A 19537-nucleotide genomic window follows, 5' to 3' on the forward strand; every position below is an offset into this window, starting at 1 on the left:
GACCCCTGCCTTAGTGACGTCAGTTACAGTTCGAATCTGAGATTTGATTATAAATATACAGGGAAACAATTATCTTTCAAATGACATGGCACTACTGTCTCTTCTTGCTAGTATGAGGAGCGGAAAAGACTCCATCTAGTTAAAAAATACTTCTAATCTAATTTCTTCTTGCATTTCTCATGTTCTTGTGTACTAGTGTAATGCTGCAATGTCTTTAAAAACTTTTCCATTGGTTGTCTCCCTGTTGAAAATATTTTTGGTATTCTTAGCTTCTGTGAAACTTTTATGAAGCCTAAACATTTGGCCAGATTTGATTGTCACTTTTTATAATCTAACTGTTCACACCTTCAGAATGCCTGAAAATGTGCGATCAGATTTCTTAAAAATGAGAAACATTTATTGGAATATGAAACTATTAAAGTTGTTTGTTTGTGGGCGCTTGTGGCAAGTGCTGAGTAAGGTGCGTGTTTAGCAAATGGCACTTGGCAGTCAAGACTAATCAATGCAAGAAGTGTTAACTTTGGTTGACGTCTTCACCAGGACAGTATAGATCAGGCTCCACATGCAAATGCATATAACAAAAATGAAAAGATGCTACAGAGAATTGTGTACATACACTCCTATATTAATGTTTATAAATGAGCCTTCTGAAGTCCAGTTACGTTGCTAGTGTAATGAAGGAATTTATCATTTTCAGTCAGATACCACTATATGATCAAAATCTAACCTACACAAACAAGGAACAGTTAAAGAAGACAAATATAAGATTAACATTCACTTTTAAAGGGACTCACAGTTCCATATGAAAATTTTCTACCCATTCTAATTACAAGCAACATCTAAGATTACTATAACTGGAAGCAAATATGTTTATTCTTTCTTAGTGCAATAGATGACAATTTGTGTTAACTATCAAGGTTGTTGGGCCCTAAATCTACTCTCACCAAAACCTGTAAATATCCCATTGAACCTTTTTAAAGAAACAAACAAAAAACACATCTCTGACACCTCTGTGGGCTTTCAAAGGGTTCTTGTGTACTGAATATATCTCACTTGTAGGGCCTTTTGTTTTTGGTTTTTATTTTATTTAATTTTCCCAGAAATTTATCAGTGTTTATTATTACAACAAAAAAAGGTAAAATAGGTGCAAAAAAACTGTTACTTTTTCTGGGTTAATATCAGGGTTTATTTTGGTGGACGGAAGGACAGGAAAAAATGTATTCAGGAGATTAAAGCTTTGGTGAACGGAATTCAGTGTGGTTTGCTGCAGAACTAAAACAGAACTCAAACACAATGCCACCTCTAAGTTTAAGAAAACAGTAGATCTCTAATCCCCAAATAAAACTTTTCATTTGAATAAACAGTTTACTATTTAGATTCAGAACTATTAGCCTGTAAATATTTACATTTAATAATTGGGCCACACCATTTGCAGCTCATACACTCAGCTTCACCCTTTTCTCCTGCTTTTGTTTTTTATTAAAATTTTCCAATACTTTCTTGTGTTCTGAAACACATTCTGATATAGATTTTCATTTTCTTCTCATTTTAATGTGTCAGATCTCTAAATTATTATCTAACAGCTTGAAATGGGTGTGAGATTCATTAGTCTGTTCAAAGATTAATGCGTTATCGTAAAACATATATCTCATGCAATGTATTGTCTCTTCCTAATAAAACAAGTTATTTTTTACATATAGTTGAATGACCCAAAAGTAGGGTGAAAATTGGGAGGGAAAAAAGAATAATACTTTTTGTAAAACCCAGGATTTTTTCGGTAAAAATCAGTTTAAACTAGGGCTGTTGATTAATTGCAGTTAACTCATGCTATTAACTCAAATTTTATCACAATTAATTGCAGTTTTAATTACACTGTTAAACAATAGAATACCAATGAAAATTTATTAAGTATTTTGTTTTTTTTACATTTTCATATATACTGTATTCTGTGTTGTAATTGAAATCAAAGTGTATATTTTTTATTATAAATATTTGCACTGTAAAAATGATAAACAAAAGAAATAGCATTTTTGAATTCACCTTATAAGTACTGTAGTGCAATTTCTTTGTCGTGAAAGTCCAATTTATGAATGTACTTTTTTTTTTTGTTTTGTTTTTGAATGTAGTTACGTAACAATGTAAACTTCAGAGCGTAAAAGTCCACCCAGTAGTACTACTTGTTCAGCCGATTGCTGAGACAAACCAGATTGTTTTCATTTACAGGAGATTAATGCTGCCCTCTTCTTATTTACAATGTCACCAGAAAGCGAGAACAGGCATTTTCATGGCACTTTTGTAGCCAGAATTGCAAAGTATTTACTTTCCAGATACGTTAAACATTCATATGCCTCTTCATGCTTCGGCACCATTCTGGAGGATGTGCTTCCATGCTGATGACTCTTGTTATAAAAAAGAATGCATTAATTAAATTTGTGACTGAATTCCTTGGGGGAGAACTGTATGTCCCCTGCTCTGTTTTACCTGCATTCTGCCATATATTTCGTGTTATAGCAGTCTCGGATGATGACCCAGCACATGTTCATTTTAAGAACACTTTCACTGCAAATTTGACAGAATGCAAAGAAGGTACCAATATGAGATTTCTAAAGATAGCTACAACTTTCGATCCAAGGTTTAAGAATTTGAAGTGCATTCCAAAATCTGAGAGGGACGAGGTGTGGAGCATGCTTTCAGAAGTCTTAAGAGCAACACTTCAATGTGGAAACTATCGAACCCGAACCACCAAAAAAGAAAACCAACCTATTGCTGGTGGCATCTGACTCAGATGATGAAAGTGAATACTGCACTGCTTTAGATTGTTATCAAGCAGAACCTGTCATCAGCATGGACGCATGTCTTCTGGAATGGTGGTTGAAGCATGAAGGGACATGTGAATCTTTAGCACATCTGGAATGTAAATATCTTGCAATACCAGGTACAACAGTGCCATGCGACCATCTGTTCTCACTTTCAGATGACATTGTAAACAAGAAGTGTGCACCAGTATCTCCTGCAAATGTAAACAAACTTGTTCATCTTGGTGACTGGCTGAACAGGAAGTAGGACTGAATGAATTGTAGGCTCTAATGTTTTGCATTATTTTAGAGTGCAGTTATTTTTTTTGTACATAATTCTACGTTTGTAAAATCAACTTTCATGATAGAGATTGCACTACAGTACTTGTATTAGGTGAATTGAAAAATAGTATTTGTTTTTTTACAATGCAAATATTTGTAATCAAATAAAGATAAAGTGAGCAATGTACAATCAATATATTTGAAAATGTAGAAAACATCCAAAATTTTTTAAATACATTCTATTATTGTTTAACAGTGTGATTAATTGCGGTTAATTTTTTTAAATCACTTGACAGCCCTAGTTTAAACTGAAAACGAAGGGGCTTACTCACTTGTAAAAATGCTGCCAACGTGGGGGAAGTGCAATAGGTATGTAGCTGACCATGTTCTATTTATAACATACTTGACCCTCATCATTCTAGAACCTGCCTCACAAACTTTGATGATTGTTTTCCTCCAATGCTCCTGTGAGGTAGAGAAGTACTATTACATGTAGGCGAACTGAGACAGAGAATTAAATGACTTTTTTCCAAGGTTGCATATTTGAAATAAAACTGGGACTCTGAACCCAGGTTTCCAGAATCCTAATCCAGCATTTTCAGCACAAGACTACCTGGTTCATCTGAATGTGTGCTTATGGACCTAAACAACTGTAAACAGTGACACATATGCTTTTGAAGACACAAAGGTTTGCTTCTTTCAAGTAGAATAGAGGAATAAGTTCCGCTAAAAATACTGCTTCTAAAACCCCTTAACAGATCTGATTTTGCTTGTAAAACAGGGTGGATTTAAAAAAAATAAATTGATGATGTTTCCTTTTGTTCTATGAACTATGTTTAAAATGAAATCTGAATTTAACACAAAGCATGTCAAGGCCTAACCTACTTATAATATCACTTTAAAAACAAACAAACATGCTGAAACCACAAGTCTCTATCAAAACCTATGAATTAAAGTCTGCTTTTCTTTATAAAGAAAGATATTTTCCCCCTGACTCTAACTTTTGAGGTTAAGCTTTATAAATATGGCACAATAGGGCAGCCTAAATAAGTTGGGAGACGGTTACATTTCCAAGAGATTTAAGCGAGTATGAATTTAAGCTCTAGCCAACTTAAACTGAGGCATATTTGAAAAATTTCCCAGGCTGATCTGAAAATAATTAGTTTAATTCACCAACTACAGTTAATCACTCTGTTTAATAAATCATTTAGGTGCAAATGTAAAATATCTTTTGATAAAGAGAAGTTTATATATCGAAAGCATTTAAGGTTATTTTAATAAAAATAAATTCCGGTTACCATCCTAATGCAGCATGTCAGAACATATCATAAGTAAGGCTCTGTGTGTGTCATGGAAGTCACAGAATCCGTGACTTCCGCAGCAGCCTCTTGCGGCTGGCCCTGGACCATGTGCACTGGCTGCTGCTGGGGCAGTCTCGGCGCCCCCTTGACTCCCAGCAGCAGGAGTTTGGGGGGAGTGCTTACCTGGAGGGGGGGCTCACCTCCCTCAGCTCCCCAAGCTCCACATGCTGCTTCTGCCAGCAGCCAAGCACCACCCCTGCAGCTCCCCTTGGTTCCAATGGGAGTTGCAGAACCGGGGCTTGGGGAGGAGCTGGGGTTGCCCCTTTCCAGGAGCTGGATAGGGAGCCTGCCCCAGCCCCACCAACCCCCCCCGTCCCCAGCACCTGCGGTGCCCCTTGAGTGCCCCCACGCCCTTCCTAGTTTTAGTTGGGTATTTTTAGTAAAAGTCATGGACAGGTCAGGGGACATGATTTTTTGTTTACTGCCCGTGACCTGTCCATGACTTTTACTAAAAATACCCCTGATTAAAAGTTAGGCTTAATCTTGAGCAAAAGTTAATTTAGTAAATAAGAATCTGAAACTATTAAACTATATAATTGTTTGAATAAATGTATATAGTTGTAAGTGTACCCTTATAAGTAGCAAAAATATCTATGAATCTAGTGAAAAGGCTCTATTTTATTGTAAATCAATGTTTCAATGGTTATATCAGTCAGCGAGAATGCACTTTTCTTTAGAAAATAACTGAAGACTGGAAATGAAAAAGTTAATTAAAATCAAGGCTTGGTGATCACTGATTTAAATCACTGTGATTTAGATCAATCCACCCTGATATAAAATCTACAGGATGAGTTGAAAATAGAATAACATTTTTAATGTAATGCATTTTTTCAACAACGTGCTCATGTAGTGGTGCTTTTTGTTCACTTCGTGACTTATTTGTAATTATTCCTTTCAAGCTATCTTTTTGAGAGACAAGGTGGGTGAATTAATAGCTTTTATTGACTAAGCTCTGTTGCTGAAAGAGACAAGCTTTTGGAACTGACACAGCTACAACTACACTGCAAACTACATTTTAGGCCGTTTCATTAACCAGTGCATCTGCAGAACAGATGTAAATTCAAAGTAGAGCTAAAAGAAATGTGCTTCATAAAGCAGTTTTTTAATCTAGTCTGATGTTTAATTATTCAGTAAAGGCTTATTTCTATCAAATCTACACTGAACATTTTACAAGTTAAGGAAATAAGTGTTAGGTTCTCACAGTTTCAGTAATTTATTTTAGCAGTGTGCGCTAAATTTTCCAGAGTAGTGAATTTGCCTTCTCTGTAGTAACTGTTCAGTGCAATGTATACATATTTAAGTCAGAAAGATTTTGTAGAAACAAGGATTTATAAACCTAAATGAACCTGACTGTGTCCCTTTAAATAAAGTAAGACTGATATTTCTATGCAACTTCTTAGAATGCCAGTGAATTCTTTGTTTGACGTTTAAACTTTCTCTACAGTTGTTTTTGGATGCAAGTCTTGCAGCTTTGTGCTAGTGCTGTGGTTCTGTTTGGATTTTTTAAACCTATTTATGTGGTTTTGTGAATTCTGCTAGCTGCCTGCATCTTTAGGCCCCTAAATTCCTTTGTAAATCTGGACCTTAAAATCACTAATGTAAAGATGAACAGACAAATTTAAACATTTCCTATCCAGGTTAATAATTATAGCCCACTTCATTTTTGCCCTGCATTTTGGGTCTGATTTTGAACTCTTCCCTACTTCTTATGCCAGTGTAACTCCATTGATTTCTGTGGCGTTATTCCAGACTTACACTATTTTTGTTTTATAATTTATTTGAATAAACGGGATCAGAATAGGTTCTTTGTTTAATCACTTAGAATGGTGCACAGTGAGTATAAAATGCTAGCATTTTTTCATCCACACAGCACAATGGTTGCAAGGTGCAGGGAAATAACAAATTAGGCACTTTGTTTGCTGTTGGCTAGTAGATCCAAGGCACAGGAGGTGGATATCTTGTGGTTTCTCTCCCCAAAGAAGTGTGTGTACATGAATTTCCTTGTATTGTAGTAGGGAAAGAAGTGCATTCTAATGTACCTGGATTGCCAATGTGAAATTTGGGGATTCCAGTTAGTCATTTTCATGCTACTAAAGAACAAAAGGCTTATGCTAAATATTCCTTTTCATATACTGTCAGTTTATTAATATGCTGTCTTTTTAACAAGATCAATAGGTAGTCTTAAAAGCTAAATTTAAATAGTCATGTAACTTTGTGTGGTTGTTCATATGCACACAGTCCATTTAATCATGATGTTTTTGAAGCACTGCAAAGACTTCGAGTTTTGCAGATAAAACTCTAGGAAGCAAATGTCACAGCTTCAGGTAGATGTATTTGAGAGGGGAAAAATGAAGATTGACTGTCTTTTTCAGTGTTAACCACAGTTCTGTAGTGCCATAGGATAGGTCAGCATGTAAGAGCTTGCCCACATATTCTGACAACTCCAGCTGATACAACCTATGATTCAGAGAGAGTTCATAGGGTTAAAAACGTTTGTCACCAAATATAAAATGGATTTGACAGTTTTTAATGAAACTGGCATTGCTACACTTTCTGCTAGTGGTGACCATCTTAAGCCACTGTTCTCACCAAATGTGAGGATTGCTATACTTGTGAGCAAACATAGTTAATCCAGAAAACTATTTAAAGCTAGTTATCTACCAATTATCTCAGCTGGCATTTCATCTGCATAAATAGAGTGGTATTTCAGTTTAATTGTGCCAGTGTTACTCGGGTACATCTTTTGCCTCCTAAAAAGATGGAAGTAAAATAAGAAAAAGGAAAAGTCCAAGTAAGAGGGGCAAAGAAGATATTCTCAACTAAAAATTAGAGATCACCCATGTTAGAGGAAACTAATCAGACTTGTTTCTTTGTATTTCACTAGCCTGTGTTCTGTAGGTCAACTTAAAAATGTGGGATATGGGAAGAGCTAAATTTTAGTTATCTTTTTAATAAAACTGGCCAAGACTTTCAAAGCAAGAAACATAATTTTTGTGCCTTGATTTTTTTGGGTACCCAGTTTGAAATGCCTGAAGGGGCCTGATTTTCAGAAAGTGCTGAGAAACCCAGCTCTGAAAATTGGCACCCTTTACAGCATCTCAAGGAGGGCATCCAGAATCTGAGGCACAAAAATTAGTAGGCATGTTTGAAAATGTTGGCCAGTGTGGATGGGTGTGAGAGGTGAGTGCGAGGATTTTGTATGTACAAAAATAACAAAAAATGGTTAATGTTAAAATTCTGAACACAGCTTGCCCTTACTGCTTGGATATTATAGCATGTTTGAGCATTAAAGGAATTCAGCACAAGACTTTGACAGTACCTGCAAGCTGGAAATAGACTCAAAGATTAAAGCAAGGTGACAACTCGCTGTTATCTTCAAGGGGGTCTCCCATGTGGTTGATGTCACGAATGCCATCAACAAGAGGCTTAAATTAGTCAACTGAATTTTAAAAAATAGCTTATTTAGGAAATGTAGCAATGCAGTGCTGAGATTTATTATTTTATTTATTTATTTTGTATAACAACTCCACAAGTACTGATTTCAGAAGCAGTACTGACAAGCTTATATCATTTATATAGTTTCAATGATTCAGGTTTTTGCCAAACAATTCTGTTAGAATAACAAGCAATTTTGGGGGATGACTTGTCTTGGAGCTCCACTGTTTGGATGACTGAAAGCATAAGACTAATCACACTGTGCCAATAACAGTATACCCAAACTTATTGTTGTATATTAAAACACACTTTCCTGTGTGGGTGATAAGGCATGTTTCTTTCTATGCAAACTTCTATAGATTATCATAACAATAATCAAATGTATAGATTAAAAAGAGAGCTAATGAATTAACTTTGAATTTAGGATATTGTATCAGTAATTGGATTTAAGTAGGTATCAAAGTGTGTCTCAAGCAGTAAATTTAATTACACTGAACTAGAAATCTAGATTTTTTTTATCTACTTCAACTCTTGCCTATAAGCCTATAGCTATAAAACATTGTGACAGACCCAGACTAGTGAGGTACAGGAGTCTGGTAAGGGCAAATATACTGGTCACTGGATGAGTAGTTTTCTGTTCCCTGAGTGACCAGAGCAGGGGCTGCACTAGAGTAATCAGGAACCTGCTAGAACCAATTAAGACAAGCCAGGATGATTAAGACACCTAGAGCCAATTAAGAAACTGCTGGAATCAGTTAGGACAGGCTAGCTAATCAGGGCACCTGAGTTTAAAAAGGACCTCACTTCAGTTCGTGGCGTGCATGGGAGCAAGAGGCACGAGGAGCTGAGAGTGAGAAGACATGTTGCTGGAAGACTGAGGAGTACAAGTGTTATCAGACATCAGGAGGAAGGGCCGATGGTGAGGATAAAGAAGGTGTTGGGAGGAGGCCATGGGGAAGAGCCCAGGGAGCTGTAGCTGTCACGCAACTGTATCAGGAGGCTCTCCAGACAGCTGCAGTCCACAGGGCCCTGGGCTGGAACCCGGAGTAGAGAGCGGGCCCGGGTTTCCCCCAAACCTCCCAACTCCTGATCAGACACAGGAGGAATTGACCTGGACTGTGGTTTCTACCAGAGGGGAAGGTCTCTGGGCTGTTTCGAGACCCACATGGTGAATCTGTGAGGCGAGCAAATCTGCCAATAAGCACAGGACCCACCAAGGTAGAGGAGGAACTTTGTCACAGCCTATTAGCTATAGGCTTTTCTTTTCCTCTTCTGTGTTAAATATATACGTTAAAATCTTGTTATATAGTAGCATTGGTGGTGAGTCTCATGACTATAAAAAAAAAATCTTGGGTTTTTATAATTTTAGGAGTACTGATTAGTACAATCCTTTTGACATGTTCTCTTAAGTTTGTCTAATGCTGAAATGAGTCACACTTTAACAGACCTGCGTCTGAAGAAGTGGGTATTCACCCACGAAAGCTCATGCTCCAAAACTTCTGTTAGTCTACAAGGTGCCATAGAATTCTCTGCTGCTTTTACAGATCCAGACTAACACGGCTACCCCTCTGATACTTGACAGTTTAACAATAAGAAATTCTAAAATAGATTTTATAGAACATACAGAAAACTGCATTAAAAATGTTAGTGTTGCAGGACAAGCACCCACAAGTTGGGAAGTGCTGGCGTTAAAATTGCTTGTGCAATCATTAATTTGGACTCCTAGTGTGTATTCATTATGATACAGTCCTTAATTACATGATCACATACTATTTGGTTTCCACAGGGTTTCTGCCTCATTCAGTTTACAGGATTACACAGTGTTCTGGGAATGAATCAGAGTTTTAGCAAAGAAAGGTGTTGTCAGTAGGATTCCTGTCTCATTTCTTGCAGAAATTGGATGATGTCTAGTGAGTAAGGCAGGGGATTGCAGGAAGTGAAAGGATGCTCTCATCTTTGTTTAACTTCTGCCCTGGAGAATTGGTTTCTATAACTGCCTCTGCTACCCAGCTAGTCACTGAAACCAAACTTGTCAGAGATGGTCTCTAATTATGTGGCTCTCATTTTCTGAGTGCCTATCTTGAGACCCCGGGGGTCTGATTTGACTAATCAGTACTGAGCAGTCAACTGCAGCTGATGTCAGTGGAACTGTCTGGAATACATAAAGTGCAATATAATGTTAAGTACTCTGAAAAATCATGTCCTCTCTCAAATTGGGAACCCAGAATTAATGGATTTCTGTGCTGCTGGTCCTAATCTATAAAATGAAGCTAATACCCCCTCATCTCACATGGTTTTTGTGAAGATAAATTAATGTTTAAGTAGTAGTCAAATACATAGCACCATAAAAATGTTCATGAGGAAATTAATAATTCTGCCTTTACAGCTGGGCAGGGTTTATAGAAGAGAACAGCGTACTGTAATTAAGACCTGAACAATGAGGGTAAAACAGAATATTGGTTAGGTACTTATTAAGTGAACACTGTCCATCCTGTCCACTGAATGAGGCAGGGGTTTTGTGGAAAAAATAACGCACAATCATGTAATTAAAGATGAATCCTAATGTATGAGCTCAGGGGGGCCAAATTAAGGTTGCACGGGCAACTTTAATCTGACATTTCTTAACTTTTGAGTGTTTGACTCTGCAACCGTAATATTTTTTTAGCATTACGTTTACATCTGCATGGCTCATCAGTAGAGTTGGAACCTTTAGATCTACTACACAGATCTCCGCTGCTTGAGCTAATGGAGTAATTGATAGCAATAGTAGGTAATCTCCTAGTGCTGGTCTCCAGAGAGGAGGATGAGACATCTTTTGCTAGAGGGCTTCACAGATAGTTGTTGACAGCAGAGGAATGGTGGTACTTAAGTGCCATTCGAAGTTCTGGAAAGGATTGTGCTTTAGTGGGGACAGACTCTTCTGCCCTGTCCTCTCCAAACTTTTCTTATCCTAGTCCTGTCTCTTTCCTACCCCTGACTCCTTGTCCCTGTCTCATTCTTCTTGCCATCCTAGCCTCTAACCCTGAGGTTTCTAATCCTAGTCTGTCTGTTCTTGCCCACACAGTCCCAGTTCCACTCCCCTCATGGCTTCTAGTTAAATCTGTCTTCTCCTCCAACCCCACAGACTCCCAGTCGCCTTGGCCAGGCTTCTCATCCAATCTAGGGTTGGAGGAGAGGGAAATCCACTTCTTGTCCAGTGTCTTTACCCAACCAGCTTCATTTTTCCCTCCATGTCCCTGATCCTTGTCAATTCTTTCCTCCCCTCTATGACATACCCCTCTGGTGTTGTCTGGACCAGTGATCTGCTAGGTCACTCCAATCCTTGACTCTGGGAGCCAGCCTTACCCTGCACTGCTGTGAGAACCCCCACTCCTGGGCTGTTCGTGCACAGCTTCTGGCATGTAAGCTGCTTGGATTGTGCAACCAAATGACACTAGCCAATATCTCTGGCCCCAGACACAACCCTAGGAACCTCCATCTTGCAGTGTCCAGTTATGCCCACTAGATGCTGCAAGCTTATATGAGTTAGTCAATTTAACAAAGAAATTTATATGTATTAGGCTTTTTATCCTAAGGGAAGTCTCTGACATGGCTCAAACCAAACGCACTGCTTCAGGTAGAATAAACAGATTTATTAACTACAAAGATAAATTTTAAGTGATAAGTCAAAGCATAATGCATCAGATTTGTTCAAATGAAATAAAAGCAAAATGCATAGTCCTTGACTCCCCAAGGGAAGGGACATGACTCACTCGAGAGTCCAGCAGATACTTTTGTTGCTGCCTAGGCCAGTGTCCTTTGTTCCTGTGAGGCTGGGCTGGGTTTGTCCCATACATGCCCTGATGAGGTGTGAACTGTCTCTCTGCTCTTGGAGAGTTTTTGCCTAGGCTTATTTTAAGCCATGAAAACACGTTTTCAGCCTCATAACTATATTCATGGCATTATAAACTATAACATTACTGTAAGAACAATTACTATAACGTCACTATGACAAAAATGCTCGGTGCATCATGAGCTTTCCGAAGACAGCGAACATCACAAACTTTGCATTGGATACCACACAATCATTTTGCAAGGATGAACATGGGGATGCTGGGTGTTCCCCCAAGGTACAGAGCATCACACCCTCCTTTCCCCATTCTTCCTCTATTCCCTCTCTCCCCTCCCACCAGGGCCCTAGTTTTAGTCTCCCTCTCTTCCCTGAGCCTTACTCAAACAGTGGTAGCCTGCCATGTTCCAACTCCCAGTGTCAGTTTCCCTCTCATCCACCTTCGTCCCCCATTCCAAATCTCATCAGATGATTTGTCCCAGTCTATTCCTTTCTCTCCCCCTTTGGACTGGCTTTTCATTTGTGAATTTGAATTAGCTTGCAACTTTCTCCATGCTTCTGAATGCCAGCAGGGAGGTTATTGAGAGGACAGAAAATACTGGGTTCCTGAACTGAGTTCAAGTGCCTAGTCCTGGTGTATAGTAGCTATTACAAGGTAAGTCCTGAGCCCCTGTAGCCCAAGGCTAGTGCATATTCAGTCACTCTCTGGGGATGGTCAGTATGCAGTGCAGTCACATATGGGAACAGGGAGAGGATGGAGCATGCAGTGAAAATGGAATCTTTGGAAATATTAGCTGCTAAAAATCAGTCTCTTCTGAGCATATGCAAATTGCAGTTTCCTCCCTCATTGTACCCTTTCAAAAAAGGGTTATAATTTGCATGGTTTTCATGAGGGTGGCCAAAGATACATCTCTGACACAAAGGCTAACACCTGCCAAATTTCAAGTCCCTTCTCCAAAGCAGAGAGGCAATAGAGCATTTAAAAGAACAGCTCTCAAAAATTGTTGACATGGGGGCAAAATGAATTTTTCAGTAGTCTTGTTCTTGGAAATGGCTGAACCATTTTGGCTAAAATTTTTCAGAAAAATTCAGCTTGAGTCTGACATCCGAATGGAAAATTTCATCTCAAAGGCTGAAGTTGGGCAAAGTTATAAGCAAGTAAAAATAGGGTCTTGTAATCAAAAGTGTGGAGCAGCCTTAACAGGCAGTGCTACCAGCCTTGCCTATAATAAATAACCAAAACAAGCCAAATTATAAAGTAAAAGTTACCTCATTTAAGTTTGTGCAGTATTAAATGTACAGAAATACACATGCAAAATTGATGAATATTTATTGATTAGTGGGATTTCAGAGATCAGATTTTGGTAAGTAGCTTCTGCTTTGGACTTATCTTTCTTAAAACCTCTTGAACCAGAGGAGTTTTGTCTTTAGAATACTTATTTTGTCAGACATTTTTTAATTATGAGACTTACGATCTCTTCAATAGACTTCAAATATTTTTTCTAATAACCTCTAAGGCCCAGGATGTGAAGTGCTTAAGCACGTGCGTGAATATTTGCAAGCTTGGGGCCAATATAAGCTTTGATTGAAACAAGAGGACAGAGTTAAGGTTGTTTTTGGAAACTTAAATGCTAAAAAGTCATGAAGTTTGCAGTTTCGTTTTTTTTTTTTAAATGAAAATATCAGAAATGGACTATTAAAATAACGTTCTCGACTTCAGCTCTGTTCTGAAGATATTTTCTTCTCTTAACTTAATAAGGGTCCAGTCCTGTGGACGTGTCTATGTACTATCCCACTGAAGTCTCTCCCACCTTCTAAACCAGTTACGTTGTCAAAAATAACATCACACTGATCAGAGACCCATTTTATACACCCTGCTCATAGATACATTTCATATAGTAACTCAACAGCCTTCACTTTTAATAGTTTTGATGTCTGTAGCTTCACTTTTTGTTTTCATTTTCTTGGGTCTCTTTATCTCTTTCAAACAGCTACTCAAAATGGTATATCTGCTTGCACCACTGGTAATTAGTCTGTGAGAAAGCTGGCTTCCTGCCTTGCATGTTATCGAACTTGCAAGTAACTTTCAAATTAAATGTAGGCAGTAGCAGTCATTGGCTTTTACTTGTTGAAGGATTGCTGCACTGCTCCCTTACATTGCCCTTCAAAAATGTCAATTTCTGTACTTGCTATTTATAAAAGCAGTTTACAAACAAAGGAATTAGCTAGATGTGTCGGTAGTTAGAACATATCATATTCTGTATCTCTTTCCACAACCTCTCAATCCTACTCTTTTTGGGTCATTTCTTGCTGTTTTATATCTAGTTTTAGAAAGAATGGATTGATTTAAATCACTGATTTTGTAAATCAACAAGCAGGAAAACTTGATTTAAAACTAAACTTTAGATTTGGGGCAGATTTTCTGCTGTGTTCACTTCTGCTGAGGGGTGGGTGTGAAAGTTGGTGAGTGAGCTGGCTACAGGGGAGAGGTGGACTGGGAGAGAGAAAGAGGTGGATGGGAAGTAGTGAGAAAGAAGGAAGCAAAACATTGGGGATACCATAGGGAAAAACTGCACCTTAGTCTGTTATAGAACAAGGTAGAGTGAAGCCAGGGAGGGAAAAGTACTCTTTTATTTTTATTTTTTTTTTAAAGCAGATGAGGAACATAATGAATTACTTTTTAATTAGGGGGATTCACCACTGCAGCTCGTACAAGTTTTTGTGGTACCCTGAATGTATGGCACAGAATCTCACTCGTACGTACAACAGTGAACACAATGGTCTTAAATTGCATGATAGTTGGTGGTACAGCCATCTTAGGGATTATCTGGAAGACTATTCAGTATGGGGCAAACATTTCAAGTCCCAACTATGGTAACCTTCCTTTGGTTAAGGAGAGGTGGACACTTGGTTTTGGAAATAGAAAAATGTGGGAATTACGTGCTGAATTTTACATGCTTCATTGAACTATGAGTCTATGAGTAACAATGTAGATGCCCCGTAAACCCTCTGGAACGACATAGTTTATATATCAAAATATGTTAAATAAATGTAGACACTGGGAGTCTCTTTCCCACTGCATCCGAGCTCTCTCCCAGCACTCCTGGTAATCCACCTCCATGAGGGGATTAGCTCCGATTGCTCGGAGCCTGCCTACACTAGGGCTTTAAAGTGCTCAGACTTGCTGCGCTTAGAGGGGTGATTTTTCATCCCCCTGAGCCAGCAAGTTAGAGCACTATAAAATGTAAGTGTAGACAAGCCCTTAGAGAGAATACAAATTGTTTTGTATGTTTAAAACAGTGCCAGACAGTAGCTGTGCTAGAAGTTTTACTTTGAGTTCTTAGTGAACTTGATTGAGAAAGTAATGTCTCTCACACAGTCTTCTGTGAATGGAATTGTTACTTGGAAAAGATGGGAAACTGTAGGGTGATCAGTCTTGGAGACTGAGAAAAAGTGAACATAAATACCTTAAATTTCAAGTGTCAATAAAACAAGGAACTTTTGTGGAATAGGGTCTTAGTGCACTTTAAAAAAAAAAAAAAAAAGTGTTGCAGTTTGGTGGAGGGTATTTTGTTTCCAGTCTTGTTCTTGTTTTCATTATTCTGTTAACTGATTAACTTATGTGTGTATTTAAAAAAAAAAAAGGAAAAAGAAAAGTAAAAGCATGGATTCTGTTTACCCAGCAATGGTGCTAGCAAACAATTAATTATTTGCCTAATGACGAGTTCAGACTCAGGGTATGGCTACATTAGAAATTTCAAAGCGCTGCCCCGGCAGCGCTTTGAAGTTTGAGTGTAGTCAGAGCTGCAGCGCTGGGAGAGAGCTCTCCCAGCGCTGCTTGTAAACCACATCCCTTATGGGTGTAGTGTGCAGCAGCACTGCTGCCCTGATTACACTGACACTTTACAGCGCTGCATCTTGCAGCGCGCAGGGGGGTGTTTTTTCACACCCCTGAGCGCGAAAGTTGCAGCACTGTAAAGTGCCAGTGTAGCCAAGCCCTCAGACACTGACTTCCTAAACTTGAAAAGCTAAATAGTTGATAGTATAACAGTGTGTGTGTGTGTGTGTCTCTCTCTCTCTCTCTGCCATTCCCAGGGAGCTTCTGTTCCCTTGTGGCTATAGAAATTTCTGTTCAATGAGATTTGCAGTAAGAAGTTACAAAATGTCTGTTGGCTTCTTCCAGTATATAGAATCATAGAAATGTAGTGCTAGAAGGGACCTCAAGAGGTCATCTGTCTATCCCCGTGGGATGACATAGGATTAAGTCGATCTAGACATGGGGCAGGCAAACTTTTTGGCCTGAGGGCCACATCGGGTTTCAGAAATTGTATGGAGGGTCAGTTAGGGGAGGTTGTGCCTCCTCAAATAGGCAGGCGTGGCCTGCCCCTGCCCCCTATCCTATCCCCTCCTGCTTCTTGCCTCTGATGACTCCCCGGGACTCCTGCCCCATCCAACTCCCCCTGTTCCCTGATGCCCACCCCTCAGACCTCTGTCCCATCCACCCCCTCTGCCCCTATCCCTACCTTCCAGTGTATCTTCCTCTCCCAGGAACTTAGTGGCCTCTGCAAACTTGCTGAGGTTGCAAACCATCCTATCATGCAGATCATTAATAAAGATGTTGAACAAAACCAGCCCCAGGACTGACCCCTGGGGCACTCTGCTTGATACTGGCTGCCAACTAAACAACAAGCCGTTGATCACTACCCACTGAGCCTGATGATCTAGCCAGCTTTCTGTCCACCTTATAGTCCATTCATCCAATCCATACTTTTTTAAACTTGCTGACAAGAATACTGTGGCAGACCTTATCAAAAGCTTTGCTCAAGTCACAGTATATCATGTCCACCACGTTCCGCATATCCACAGAGCCAGTTGTCATCACAGAAGGTAATCAAGTTGGCATGACTTGCCCTTGGTGACTCCATATTGACTTTTCCTGATCACCTACCTCTCCTCCAAGTGCTTCAAAATGCATTCCTTGAGGATATGCGCCATGGTTTTTCCAGGGACTGAGATGAGGCTGACTGGTCTGTAGTTCCCCAGGTTCTCCTTCTTCTCTGTTTAAAAGATGGATATTATATTTGCCTTTTTCCAATCACCCAGGACCTCCCCCGATTGCCACTAGTTTTCTAAGTAATGGCCAATGGCTCTGCAATCACATCAGCCAATTCCCTCAGCACCCTTGGATGCCTTAGTTCCAGCCCTGTTGACTTGTGCATGTCCAGCTTCTGTACATAGTCCTTAACCTGTTCTTTCACTATTGAGGGCTGCTCACCTCCTCCCCATCCAGTGCTGCCCAGTGCAGCAGTCTGGGAGCTGACGCTGTCTGTGAAGACAGAGGCAAAAAAAACATTGAGTACTTCAGCTTTTTCCACATCATCTGTCAGTAGGTTGCCTCCCCCATTCAATAAGGGTCCTACACTTTCCTGACCACCTTCTTGTTGCTAACATACTTGTAGAAACCCTTCTTGCTACCCTTCACATCCCTTGCTAGGTACAACTCCAACTGTGCTTTGGCCTTCCTGATTACACCCCTGCATACTCGAGCAATATTTTTATACTCCTCCCTAGTCATCTGTCCAAGTTTCCACTTCTTGTAAGCTTCCTTTTTGTGTTTAAGATCTCTGAAGAATTCACTGTTAAGCCAAGCTGGTCGCCTGCCATATTTGCTATTCTTTCTGCACATTGGAATGGTTTATTCCTGCACCCTCAATAAGGCTTCTTTAAAATACAGCCAGCTCTCCTGGACTCCTTCACCCCTCGTATTAGCTTCCCAGGGAATCCTGCCCATCAGTTTCCTGAGGGAGTCAAAGTCTGCTTTTCTGAAGTCCAGGGTCCATATTGTGCTACTCTCCTTTCTTCATTTTGTCAGGATCTTGAACTCGACCTTCTCTATACTGTGTACAGATGTGGTCTCCCAATCTTAAAAAAGATATATTGGAATTGGAAAGGGTTCAGAAAAGGGCAACAAAAATTATTAGGGGTATAGAACGGCTTTCATGTGAGGAGAGAGTAATAAGACTGGGACTTTTCAGCTTGGAAAAGAGGCGACTAAGGCGGGATATGATTGAGGTCTATAAAATCATGAGTGGTATAGAGAAAGTAAATAAAGAAGTGTTATTTACTCTTTCTCATAATACAAGAACAAGGAGCCACCAAAGGAAATTAATAGGTAGCAGGTTTAAAACAAACACAAGAAAGTATTTTTTCACGCAGTGCACTATCAATCTCTGGAACTTCTTGCCAGATGGTGTTGTGAAGCGCAATACTATAACGGGGTTCAGAAGGGAGTTAGATTAATGGAAGATAAGTCCATCAATGAGTATTAGTGTGGATGGGGACGAATGGTGTCCCTAACCTCTGTTTGCCAGAAACTGGGATTAGGTGACAGGGCATGGATCAGTTGATGATAATCTGTCTGTTCGTTCCCCCCAAAGGTGCACTTTGGGGTACCTGCCATTGGCCACTGTCAGAGGACAGGATACTGGGCTTGATGGACCTTTGGTCTGACCAGTATGGCTGTTCTTATGTAATATGGACTCCAAGATGAAATGTTCTAACCAAACATAGGCTGTTAATATAAAAAGGATATATGTACCTAATTCTGCATGATTTATTCGTGCAATAAATGTCATAACTTTTGGATCCGGAGTCTGGAATTTTACTGTCTGTTTCCTGGACCTTGATATTCCATGTTTGCCTAGAAGTATAGTCAGTCCATTTTTCTGTCATGACAGATTAGAAAGATGCATCAAAATCATCACTCTCAGATTCTTTTAACCAGTTAATAAGTGTGGAAAATTATGGAGGAGGCGAAAGGGTACTCGAACCTGGAAACCTCTGTTAGTCTTATTTATATTCTGGTAGAACCCACAGTCTCCAATCCTGCAGTTCACTGTATGCAGGGTCTGCAGTGTATTTGAATGGATCTCAGTTGATGTTGTTAGGGCTGATTCCCCACTCTGGCATTTTGAGTGCAGAAGGTGGGGGCCTACAGGGATTCTAAAACCTTAATATTGGCCACTCTAGGCTGGTATTAAACTCCCAAGGTCACAACTTCTCTCTGACCTTGGATGGGTATATGCTGCCACTACCCAAGTGCAAAAAAACCAATGGACCCAGGAAGGCGCACTTGGGAATTCCTCCCTGTGGGGTACCCTTAAGCCCTTTCATGCCGCCTCTGGGGAAGAGCTGAGAAAGAAAAACAAAAGAAATCAACTATTGCCACCAGCTAATTAAGCAACATATGCATAAACCTCTTAGGACACACAAAACCCAAATCCTGTTCGTAAAAAAAAAAAGGTAAATTTTATTAAGAACAAAAAGAGAGAAAATTTAAAAAGAGCAAATATAATAATTAAGCATCAAGAATGGTTTTCTTGAGGTCCAGCTTAATGGTTACAAGCAAAACAAAAGCATTTGGGGGTTAGCACAGAGAAGTCCACAAACCAGTAAGGGAGGAAAAAAAAAAGATAAACCTAATCGCATCTTCCTAGACATTCCCTGATCTACTTACATATCTGGGGGTTTCAAATAAATAGTCTCTAGGTATGATCTGATGTTTTTTCATACCTGGCTTAAAGCTTCCTACAGCATAGTTCAGCCCTGTTTCTGCTCTGTGTCTCCTCTCTCTGGAGAACAACAACAGACAGACAAAAGGGGAGTCTTGTTTCAATTTTTAAAAATTCTAACCTTCCCATTGGCTCTTTTGGCCAGGTGCCCATTCATTTCCTTTCACCTATACATGCAGTCAGCAAGTAGAGAACAGCTACCAAGAGGAATTTTGTAGGTAACTGGCTGGCTGTTCATAAAAGGGAGCTCCCCCCCTTCATTTA

General features: G+C 39.5%; 1 protein-coding gene across 10 annotated transcripts in view; it reads left to right on the forward strand.

Moving 5' to 3' along the window:
- The window catches only part of LOC116833223 (SLAIN motif-containing protein-like), a 77298-nt gene that overhangs the window by 4619 nt on the left and 53142 nt on the right, over positions 1 to 19537 (forward strand). The window lies entirely within an intron of this gene.

The sequence above is a fragment of the Chelonoidis abingdonii genome, chromosome 8, assembly GCF_003597395.2.
Source record: "Chelonoidis abingdonii isolate Lonesome George chromosome 8, CheloAbing_2.0, whole genome shotgun sequence".
NCBI classification, from domain to species: domain Eukaryota; kingdom Metazoa; phylum Chordata; order Testudines; family Testudinidae; genus Chelonoidis; species Chelonoidis abingdonii.